The sequence below is a fragment of the Muntiacus reevesi genome, chromosome 7, assembly GCF_963930625.1.
Source record: "Muntiacus reevesi chromosome 7, mMunRee1.1, whole genome shotgun sequence".
NCBI lineage: Eukaryota > Metazoa > Chordata > Mammalia > Artiodactyla > Cervidae > Muntiacus > Muntiacus reevesi.
In genome coordinates this window covers 4,720,835-4,733,726 of record NC_089255.1, presented here as the reverse complement: position 1 = coordinate 4,733,726, position 12,892 = coordinate 4,720,835, and positions in this window count along the sequence as shown.

Sequence of the window (12,892 nt, the reverse complement as noted above, 5' to 3'; positions counted from 1 at the left end):
AAGTAACACCCATTTATTAGCTCACAGTTTTGTTTGTCAGAAGTCTGGAAAGCAGAGCTGGTCCACTCCTGGGAACCACACAGAGGTGAAATCAAAATGTTGACTGGTGGCAAGCTCTTCTGGAGGCCTGACCAAGGAAGAATCTGCTTCCAAGCTCATTTATGTTATTAGCAGAAGGCAGTTCCTTCTGGTTATAGGACAGAGGTAGGACAGAGGTCAGACAGAGGACAGTCAGCCAGGGACCACTCTCTGCTTGTACACAGCTCATGTAATTCCTTGATTAGGCCCAGCTGAACAATCTCTGCTTTGACATTTAACATAATCAAGGGGATATAATCACATTCTTAGTTTCCACCAGCACTTAAAGGGGTAGATTATTTGATTATACAAGATTGAAAGACACTGGGGTAGAGTTCTGACTACTGCAGTCCACCCTCTCCCCCACAACAATCTACATGTTTCACATCCAAAATACCTGTACCTGCTCCAAAGTTTCCCAAGGGTCCTATCCCTTTTAAGTATCAATTCAAAAGTCCAAAAAAAAAAAAAAATCATCTAAATCAGGTTCTGATGAGGCTTCTAGGGCACACTCCCTCTCTAACGGTGGCCCTGTGGAACTATAGAGACAAATAGTTTGCCCCCACACTCTTAAGATACAATAGTGGGACAGGAACGAGACAACAGTTCAGGCATTTCGGCTCAAATGGGGTGAAAATGGAAAACACAAAGGAGTTATCATTCCAAAGCAGTTTTGACATCCAGCTTGACTGACTCATTAAGCTTGAAAGCCAGAGAATAATTCTCTTTGACTTTTTGTTTTACTCTCTTGGTTCTTGGTTCTGCCCTCTGAGTAAGGGTTACTAGGGGTCATTATTAGACTAATGTTACTATAGTAATGATTTGATTTTTGGTGTAGACTGCATTTTAGGTATCTTGAGGAATTCATGGCAGATACATAGGAATGCATGATATTTATATTAGTAAGCATAATTCAAACATTTATAAAGCTAACAAAATGGCACCCCAATTTTTAACCACAATGGTATTAACCACCTATGTCAGTCATTCCCCCAAGCCATGAGCTCATAAGATGATGACTTCTAGGAGTAAAGAGCATCCATTAGGAAAGGTCATCTGATAGATGACTATCTCAGTGAAGAAATAGGAGGAAATCAAAGAACTGAGAAAACAAGTTTACAGTAATACTTTAAATAAAGCCTACTATTTTTTATATTAACCCTTTGTCTATTGCTTCGTTTGCTGTTATTTTCTCCCAATCTGAGGGCTGTCTTTTCACCTTACTTATAGTTTCCTTTGTTGTGCAAAAGCTTTTAAGTTTCATTAGGTCCCATTTGTTTATTTTTGCTTTTATTTCCAATATTCTGGGAGGTGGGTCATAGAGGATCCTGCTGTGATTTATGTCAGAGAGTGTTTTGCCTATGTTCTCCTCTAGGAGTTTTATAGTTTCTGGTCTTACATTTAGATCTTTAATCCATTTTGAGTTTATTTTTGTGTATGGTGTTAGAAGGTGTTCTAGTTTCATTCTTTTACAAGTGGTTGACCAGTTTTCCCAGCACCACTTGTTAAAGAGGTCATCTTTTTTCCATTGTATATCCTTGCCTCCTTTGTCGAAGATAAGGTGTCCATAGGTTCATGGATTTATCTCTGGGCTTTCTATTCTGTTCCATGGATCTATATTTCTGTCTTTGTGCCAGTACCATACTGTCTTGATGACTGTGGCTTTGTAGTAGAGTCTGAAGTCAGGCAGGTTGATTCCTCCAGTTCCATTCTTCTTTCTCAAGATTACTTTGGCTATTCGAGGTTTTTTGTATTTCCATACAAATTGTGAAACTATTTGTTCTAGTTCTGTGACAAATACCATTGGTAGCTTTATAGGGATTGCATTAAATCTATAGATTGCTTTGGGTAGAATAGCCATTTTGACAATATTGATTCTTCCAATCCATGAACATGGTATATTTCTCCATCTGTTTGTGTCCTCTTTGATTTCTTTAATCAGTGTTTTATAGTTTTCTATGTATAGGTCTTTTGTTTCTTTAGGTAGATATACTCCTAAGTATTTCATTCTTTTTGTTGCAGTGGTGAATGGTATTGTTTCCTTAATTCCTCTTTCTGTTTTCTCATTGTTAGTGTATAGGAATGCAAGGGATTTCTGTGTGTTAATTTTATATACTGCAAAAATATACAAGCAACTCCTGCAGCTCAATTCCAGAAAAATAAATGACCCAATCAAAAAAATGGACCAAAGAACTAAACAGACATTTCTCCAAAGAAGACATACAGATGGCTAACAAACACATGACATGATGCTCAACATCACTCATTATCAGAGAAATGCAAATCAAAACCACAATGAGGTACCATTACACACCAGTCAGGATGGCTGCTATCCAAAAGTCTATAAGCAATAAATGCTGGAGAGGGTGTGGAGAAAAGGGAACCCTCTTACACTGTTGGTGGGAATGCAAACTAGTACAGCCACTATGGAGAACAGTGTGGAGATTTCTTAAAAAACTGGAACTAGAACTACCATATGACCCAGCAATCCCACTTCTGGGCATACACTCTGAGGAAACCAGATCTGAAAGAGACACATGCACCCCAGTGTTCATCACAGCACTGTTTATAATAGCCAGGACATGGAAGCAACCTAGATGCCCATCAGCAGTTGAATGGATAAGGAAGCTGTGGTACATATACACCATGGAATATTACTCAGCCATTAAAAAGAATCCATCTGAATCAGTTCTAATGAGATGGATGAAACTGGAGCCCATTATACAGAGTGAAATAAGCTAGAAAGATAAAGACCATTACAGTATACTAACACATATATATGGAATTTAGAAAGATGATAACGATAACCCTATATGCAAAACAGAAAAAGAGACACAGATGTACAGAACAGACTTTTGGACTCTGTGGGAGAAGGCGAGGGTGGGATGTTTCGAGAGAACAGCATCAAAACATGTATATTATCAAGGGTGAAACAGATCACCAGCCCAGGTGGGATGCATGAGACAAGTGCTTGGGCCTGGTGCACTGGGAGGACCCAGAGGGATCGGGTAGAGAGGGAGGTGGGAGGGGGGATCGGGATGGGGAACACATGTAAATCCATGGCTGATTCATGTCAATATATGGCAAAAACCACTACAATATTGTAAAGTAATTAGCCTCCAACTAATAAAAATAAATGGGAAAAAAATAAAATTAAAAAAAATAAATAAAATTAAAATAAATAAATAAAGCCTACTAGCATGTTCTTAAGCCAACTTTTCTCTAACATAGTCAAATGTCGTCAGGAGGAAAAAACCAACCTAAGGTCATACATTTGTGTACTTGTTAACATCAAAAAAGAGACCCCTAAGACCTAATCAAGGACCAGTGTCCAGTACATGGATGACTCTCTGAAGTTATTTTGGCAGTGGCCTCTAAAGCATACAACCGTGGAGACCTCTTCTACACGAGGCTGTCCTGAGTGTGACAAAGCCACAAGAAGCCTGCTACAGACAAAACAGAGAGAAGATCTTTAGTCTAATGATTTGCAGCAGACAGGGGAAAGCTGAGGAAAAAGTCACAGTGATAATGTAGACATTTCATCATGTAGAAAAATGTAGACATGTCACAGTGGCCCAGACCCACTGTGAGCACAGAACGTTCTTTGAGATGTTTTTCAAGTTGCAATTGTGGGTTTGTGCTAATATAGTCGTCATTTCTTGTCCAGTCTCTCCTGTGAACAAGGGCAAGTATTACAGTGGGTTACTGTTAAAATTACTACCGTGATAGGGTCGTGTGAAAATTCAGTTTGTAGTGGGAGAACAAGACACACTCAGCCAGGCACAGGAAGAACAAGAACTCTGGGTTCTGGCCTTGTTCGATAGCCTAATGGACACCATTTACGGCATGCCCTCTGTGTGTAAAACACTGTCATGTATTTTACAAACGTTATCACATTTAGTTCTTAGAGCCATCCTTAGGCAGTAGGAACTTTGATTCAGTTTCATTTTTGTAGACACTGGGGCTCTGAGAGAGGTTGCCATTTGCCCAAGGACACACAGTTAGTAGGTGATGGTTGCCTCTGGAGCACTCTGCATAGTTTCACCATAGCTTGCCCATTATGTTGAAATTACCTGTTCAAGTGTTGTCCACACCAGACTATAAGGTCACAAGGAGATGGATTCTGTCTTATTTGAAACCTAGTGCAGGCAATATATGTGTGTTGAACTTAACTGTCAGCCCCTAAAGCCCATGCTCTTATCATCTGTCAGGATGTGCTAAGTTTCTAACGTGATAAAAATGTGGCAGAGAGATAACCAGGGCTTGGAGACAAGGAGGGTGCAGAGTTTTGGTGTTAGAAGACCTTCTAGAAATGACCTACATCTGTCTCTTCAGAAGAATTCATTCTTGAAAGTCTTCATTCATGCAAATTCTTGTTGATGAGAAACCATCTCCATGAACAATACATAGAGAACTGTTGTAGAAATTCTCTCTTCCTCTAATTTCCTCCCCCGCCCAGAGCACATGGAAAACAATAGAAATTGGACAAGCTATTTTTTGCATTTTTGCTATGTTCCTGTCAATGCTGCTCAAGAGAGATTTGGTAAATGGGTAACAAGACACAGAATAGGTCAAGTGCCTCTACCATGGGTCCTCTGCCCTCTGGACCCTGGGGCTGTAGCCACCCCTAGGCCCTTTTTACCTTGAGGATGAAATGATCTGGGCACAAAAATGTTCTGGATATACACTAACCACTGTCTGAGGCCTGACATCCAGGCCATAAGCTAGTATGGACACCCCATGGAAGCTTATAACAGGGGGCATGTTTCAGAGAGTGGAGTTTCCTGGGTGTGGTATTTACTCAAAAAGCCAGAAACAGCAAAATAAAAGGGATCAATGCAAACCATAATTCATATCAGCCATCCACTTGTGTTCCAGTGGGACACTGTCACATGTCAGGTCTGAAGGCAAATCTATCTGCAAACGGACAGTAAATCCAGTTCTGGGGGCAGGCCTGAAAAGGCAGGTGGGAAGCAGTTAAGGGATACAACCCATGGGCAGGACCCAGGTGGAGGCCTGTTCTCATGGGTGTTTCTGCAGTGGTAGAGGGGCAGGCCCAGAGAGGCAGAGTCCTTGAAGGAACCAACTCTGTTCAGAAGCTCAGTCTCAGGACCCAGAGAACCAGGGGGCTGGGCATGTGGCAACTTGAAAAGAAGACATGCATTACTGAGAAAGTACCTGGGAGAGGCATGTATTGAGCTGGCCAAAAAGTTCACTGGAGTTTTTCCATAGGATTGATTTTTTTAAGTTTTCATTGAATTTGTTACAACACTGCTTATATTTTTTTTAATTGGAGGATAATTGCTTTACAGTGTTTTGTTGGTTTCTGCCGTACAACATGAATCAGCCCGAGGTCTACACGTGTCCCCTTCCTGAACCTCCCTGCCATCCTCCTTCCCATCCCACCCCTCCAAGTGATCACAGAGCATGGGGTGAGCTCCCTGTGTTACACAGTGGCTTCCCACTAGCTGGTTTGCGCACGGTAATGTATATGTTTCAGTGCTATTCTCTGCATTCTTCTTCACCCTCTCCTCCCCTGGTTGTGTCCTCTTTGTCTGCGTCTCTGTTCTTACCCTGCATATAGGTTCATCAGTACCATTTTTCTAGAATCTCTGTAGATGTGTTAATGTCCAATATTAATGTATAATACATTTTTCTCTTTCTGACTTACTTAACTCTGTATAACAGGCTATAATTTCATCCATCTCACTGGTAGTGACTGCTTATGTTTTTTGTGTTTTGGTTTTTTTGGCCCCAAGACATGCGGGATCTTATCTCCTTGACCAGGGATGGAACACATACTCCCTGCATTGGAAGGCAAAGTCTTAACCACTGGGCCACCAGGGAAGTTCTGGGTGTTTCCATAATATCTTAACAAATGAACATTTTGGCCAAAGCAGTAGCACCATGATTCAGAACTTGAGTTCTGGAGTCAAATTATCTGGATACCAAATCCACCTGCCACAACTGACTATGTGATTTTTCTTGACTTATTCAATCTCTCAATCCCTGTCTTTCTCCAGCTGTGTAACAGTACTCACAGCATTCATTATAAAAACAATAAAGCAGCAATCCTAAAGCTTTTTTGCAGAACCCCTTGCACACTGAAGTACTAAATACATGCTTAGTGTATCATCTACACTACATGTGTAGCTATCAAGGAAGTTTTTATAGTGTATTGTAAGTAGCAGCAAATTACAGTACTGCTGCTGCTGCTGCTAAGTCACTTCAGTTGTGTCCGACTCTGTGCGACCCCACAGACGGCCGCCCACCAGGCTCCACCATCCCTGGGATTCTCCAAGCAAGAACACTGGAGTGGGTTGCCATTTCCTTCTCCAATGCATGCAAGTGAAAAGTGAAAGTGAAGTCATGCAGTCATATCTGACTCTTAGCGACCCCATGGACTGCAGCCTACCAGGCTCCTCTGTCCATGGGATTTTCCAGGCAAGAGTACCGGAGTGGGGTGCCATTGCCTTCTCCGAATTACAGTACTAATTAGCAACAAAAAAATATCCCGTGGACAGAGGATCTTGGTGGGCTACAGCCCATGGGGTTGCAGAGTTGGACACGAATGAGCAACTGAGCACACAGCAAACACACACACACATGTGCATGTGCACAATTAGCAACAAAGGAAACTTACGAACAAATTGGAAACCCGTGGTCAGCACTGGAGCCCTCAGTGCTCACGCTTTGCACACAGTGCTCCGCGTGCCTTCCCCAGGTCAGAGTCTCCTGAGTGGTGATGGAGAGCTTGAGAGAAGACAGCTTTGAAGTAATAGTCTGGAACTGATGCAGGATGTGAACACGCCAAAGGAGTGAAGGCTGCGAAAGTAAAATTCACCTCCTGGGCCCTGTGAGAAGTAAGGCACTAGTGGATCATATGGTGTTCAGGGTGCGGCAAACAGGAACCTAGGAGTGGTGTCTGAGGCTCTGTCCGCAGGGCTGGGTCAGAGGGCAGGAGTGCCCCCGACCCAGGCTGTGGGGCGGTAGGGGACCTAGATGGACTGCTGCTTAGAAGCCATCGGATTCCTCCCTCTTCAGTGAAGTGTAGCTCCTAAGACTTGGGTGGGGTGTCATGTGCTTGAACCTGACAAGATCCTGGCCTGTCTGATATCAGTATGGGTGGTGACAGAATCAACACCAGGGTTCCTCACTTAGGGTGGGACTCACTGGGCTGATTCTCCAGTAAGCTGTTCTTGAGACATTACTGGGGTGATCCATCAGCCAGAAAGATGCATGCTTGGGCCTGAGCTAAAGAATTCTATAGCGGTTTTAGGTTTTCTGCCCAGTGAGTCCTTCTGAGAAGACACCGATGTGATTAGAGGAAGCGTGGTTTCTAAGATTTGTTTACAATCCAGACTCTTGTGCTTCACTTTAACTCTTAGTGAATCTGAATATCTGAGAGTGTGGCCCAGGAAGCCTCATTTTAATCAACTTTCCTTGGTGATTCTTATTCCTGAGGTCTGTGGGCCACATTCTAAGAAACAATGATGTAGAGGCTCATTTTGCTACAGCCAGTGGAGACGAATTTTCCATTTTATGAAGACTGAATGAAACCTGGCCCGATTCTGTTCATCTATGATGGCTTAGATGTGGTTGTAAGGAGTTTGGAGGAGGTGTGGTCATCAGACTTTGCCATAACTGATAAAGATGAGGTAAAATGAATAAATGTTGATGGTAAAATTTCTGGACTCATCAGGCCAACTGGGGACGAGGCCGAGGAATTACTGGCGAGGTGGAGCTACTTCTGGTTAAATGGATAGACATCCACACGGGCAGGGGCAGCTAGTCAGGGGAATGGACTCAGGAAGGACTCAGACTGAAGCTGCAGCCAAGGTCCTCAACACATGGGGCTCTTTTCCGGCTGCTCTTAATGTGCTGACAGGAGTGTGCAGCTGACATGGGCCTCGTATCTGGGATGGCTCTGACTTCCTTCATCTGTCCCACACCTGGGAGTCTCTTTTAAGCTATTAAAAAAAAAAAACCCAAATCTCCGGAACAGATTCCCAGCTCTGAGTTATCAACTGAATCCTCATCTCTTCAAGAAACTTGAGCTTCTATGCCAAAACTGCTAAACAATACTCAGGTGGGATGGGTTGGGATGTGAGTGGGGAGACTACCAGGGACTGGAAGCTGATTCTTAAGAATCTTTGGAATCTTTCTCATCCATTGCTCCTGGAAGGCTAGAGCCCTGACAATTTCAGGAAGAGAAATGACAGAGAAACAGACACTTTTACAACAACGTGAGATTTCTAGCTCGAGATAATTTGACCCAGAGAAAACTGTCAGAATATGGTGACCTAGTTGCTGCCTTCTCTTCTTACACTATTCAAGGAAGTAAAGAGAAGCTCAACTGAAATACACTAGGCGGGGGTCTGGAAATTTCTCAGCTAAAAGAATCCTGCCCTGTACACTTCTACAGTTTTAAGATTCATCTGAGCTTACAAGTTTCCTTTTTAAAATGCTAGTACCCCAAGGATGTCTTCTTGCTTGAAGCAGGTCACTTTCACCAGGTCGCACATCTCCTAAAACCTCTAGGAGGACAACTGCACTGGGGGGAAGTAAATCCTAGTTAAGCTGCAGAAACAGGAACCTGGATTATAATGTACTTCATGGTGGGGAGTAGAGACTTTGTACATTCAGAAGGTTGTCTAGTTTTCCACTCTCTACCTGGGCAGGAAGTGGGAAGAAAGAAAGAAAGAAAGGGCCATCTCTTGTGTTTTTTCAGCTCCCTGTTTCTCAATGGGGTTTCTGGTCTTTCCCATTGCCTTTTGACTGGGCTTCCTCCCACTAATCCTTGAAGATCCTGTTTAATCATCGCCTCCTTTCAGGTTTGCCCAAGGAGAATTAGTGGCTCTGTCCTTTGAGCTCTCACAGTTGTATACATATATTTTACTCTGGTCTGTTTATTGCCACATTTCTCCCACCATGAATTCCTTGAAAGCAGGGATCATACTCTTTAGCATCTAACACACTATACAATAAGATTCAGTAACAAGTGACATGGTGAATGAATTAACCACAAAATACTCTGGTAAAACAAATTATCATTGTTAATAAAATAGATTTCTTTTATAAGACAGGCATTTCTAAATAGTTTGGGGAGCATATACATTACTATACTATTCTTGTGTAACTTTTATATTCACTTAAATAGGTTGCTTTCATACTTTTCTGAATTAACTGTTCAGTTAGTTACTAAAAATAAGAAGTATTTTGTCATTCATCCTATCTTTTCCCTAAATTAGACCAAGTTAACAAAGTTTACCAAAACCGTGCAAGCTGACTCTTTCTTTGAGGCTTCTGATTTAAGCAGAGAGCGGCAAGAAGGAAATATTTGAAAAATCTTCAAAGGAAAACTTTGGAAGGAATATTTTACTAATTATAGGAGATTATATGGAGCCCCTCCCGCAAAATCACAAGGTGTCCAGGCAAATTTGGGAAATTTTGAACTATTTTACACATACCAAGCTAGCAAGAACTTTAAGAATTTAGCATACTCTCCTGCCACTAATATAGCAGATTGCCCTAACTCTTTGGGAAAATGATACAATATGTACGAGAAACCAGAAAGATGTTCCATAATCCAACTCTTGGAAATTTATCCCAAAGCAATATATGAAAAGAAGAACACAGCTTAGACAACTTGAGCATCTTTGTTGTTCTAGTAGTAAGAATACCCCTTCTCTGCTAGTCCAGTTCCTTTCCATCACCCTTTCAGGATGGGATGGTGTCCCCTCTAGGCTTACGGTGTCTTGGGGGCTTTGCCAGGAGTTGCCTTCAGAGGCACTTGTAATGTCCTGGGTCTCAGGCAAGACGAGTGAGTCAGAGCTGTGGACGCAGGGACACAAGGCTTCCCCTCAGAGACAAACTGGGTGTTCGACTCTGCTCCTCCAAGTGCTTCCTCTTCTGACTGTCCTCTCCCGGGCACTTACCAGAATGGGTTTATTCAGAGGCTCCATCTGGTCCTTGCCCTTCTTCCACTCTAGTTCTCACCTGTACCACCTGCAGGCTCCTTGACCATGAGTCCATGGTTCTCCTTGTTAAATCCCTACAAGCATTCTGCAGTTTTCAGGAAGACAGTAATTGCTGATTAAACCAGAGTCCAAAACCTTAGCAACCAAAGCAGTCCAAACCAAACCAAGCAAACCAACAGAACAGTTTTTCTTTCCAGTCATAGAAGGTGCCCTAGGAGATAGGTGTTCAGGAGCACAATGTAAGATCGTTCCACAAAAAAGAAAAAGGAATTTTAGTTATCTCTATGTAAGAAAACAAAAAACTAAAAACAAAGATTGGAAGAACAATACAGCCAAAATCTTTAGAAAGGGAGAAAACCTCCAGTAGGAGGTTGATGAATTAAATCAGATGTTTTTGTTCACATATATGAAATATTATTTACCCTCTTGCATATTTCTAGGTTAACATTTAAATTTTTTTGTCTTATGTTAAGCAGTTCCAAAGGATGAAATTTCCTGCATATTGTAAAAATGACATTTTAAAGTCACTCTTTTGTACTTTAAAATGTCATTTTTTCAATATGGAGGAAATTGCAGGCTTCCCTGGTGCTCTCTGGTAAAGAACCCGCCCAGTCATGCAGACCTCATGGTTCCATCCCTGTGTCAGAAAGATCCCCTGGATCCTGGCAACCTACTCCTGTGTTCTTGCCTGGAAAATCCTGTGGACAGAGGACCCTGGCAGGCTACAGTGCACAGGGGTGAATACACGTAGACACAACTTAGTGACTAAACAACACATCAAGTAACTCTTTCAAATGAATCCAATGAAATCTAGTTATCATAGCAATTATGCCTGTTATCAGCCATTTACAAAACATACGAACTCTTCTTTACCTTCAGTACATTTTATGTAATTTATTTTTCTTTTCACACTTATAACTCCATTCCACATCCCCATCCCTCAAGAGTTTATCCTAATTTTATGTATTTTTATGTTTGTATTTTATTGATCATCCTATTATATTTCTCTTCATTGAAAATATATTTTAATTTTAAATTTCCATTTTCTAGATTGAGAATTATTATATTTACTAGTAATGATGAGGTATTTCAATAATACAAAATATATTGTGAATGTTTATGATTACTAAACATGTAACTTTTTACAATTAGTACACACAATTGTTGTTAAATACTGCATCTTATAAGAATGAGATAAGAGTTTAGCATCAAATGTTTTTCTCAATTTTTAATTTTTACAAGTCCTAAGAAAATGTTTTTACAAGTGCTGATATGTTATCCTATCAATCTCACTCAATTCTTTGAACTACTTCTAATTTATAAACTCACATAGTGATCTTAAGGTCATACTTTGCTGTAAGCAATTACTTGCTCTGCAAATCAATCACCTGGCTTGCAAAAAAATTTGTTATCCAGTCATTAGAAGTATACTCTTAGTACAGTCCAATATTTTAAATTGATTAAGAACTGACAGAGGTTGCCTGAGGTTTTTACATTTTGGAACAACGCACCACTTTAAGATTCTCAGTGAGTGAAAGCTATGTCCTTTATTTTTGAAATTTGGGAAATATAGGGCTATTGTGGAAGAGTTGGGAAAGGAAACCGGGAGACACCTTACTGCATTCCTTTGCCAGCAGATCAATTCTAGGAAATCCTATAGATGCAAACTGAAGATTTCAGAAACTGGTGGCCTTAAAACTAAGTGTACACCTATCCCTTGAACATCTCCTGGGGGATGCACATGTGAGACTGAAGACCACTGATGTCAATTTTTACATCATCTTATTGAATTTGATAAGATATGTCAGCTCAGGTTAGGCCTTGACTGGGAAACTGTACTCTGGTGTTTACTCTTTGGGAGCATAGAACTGTGACCTGTAACACTAGGGATAAAACAGCCAATCCCTCTTGATTGTTTGAATTTTTATTGATAGCTGCTCTCATCCTTTCTCCTCTGTCCTGTATTTTTTTCTCAGTGGTAATAACTTTTTAACTTCAATTGTGGGGTAGTGATGTTAAGTTTACATGCTGACGGCCTGAGGCAAATATAATGCTCCACTTAAAAATGATTATTAAGATCATAAAAACTAAATATTTACAGTGTATTAAAAGGGAAAAAGCAAAATTTGTAGTTGTATGAAAATTATTATTTCAGTTCTACGAAGCTACACAAACTTCTGAATAATAAATCAATATGCAAAAACGAAGTTGTGATTTTTTAAAATAAAATGTCTTTAGTGTTACATTACTTTTAAAGTGATAATGCTGATAACATATATGATACTGAGGGGGTTAGATAATCTAATACTCTCTTTTTCTCAGCGGTATCAAGAAACTGAGTTTAAGTTCCCCAGGAGACTGAAAACTATTGTTTTTTTCAAAACTATTTTCTCATCATGATTCACTATGCATGTTATTCTCCAAACACACTTAAACTCTTCCTCAATCGAGTTTAATACATCCCGCGTGTTAACGTCACGAATCGAAGTAGCAATTCTTCTCATTCACATTAACTTTTTAGCCTCCTCTCATTTCCTGGTTTTATTGCTTAGAGTCAAGAATTCGACCATGTTGACTTACACTAGTCTCATTTTATCATTCCTTGAATCTTTATAGTTTTAAGGGTTTGTATTTTTAAAAAATAAGTTTGACACCCGCTAAAAAGAATCTTTTTCTCAAGTTTGTATCCTGCGTTGTTCAAACTTGTTTGGCTTTTTCGAACCTTCCCAACGAGCTCTGTATATTCCAGGGCCCACCAAAGGAATAAGCCTTAGAAGAGGCTAGTTTGAGACAGTTTATGTCTGCGAAAAAAGAATTTAACGACTACCACCCCT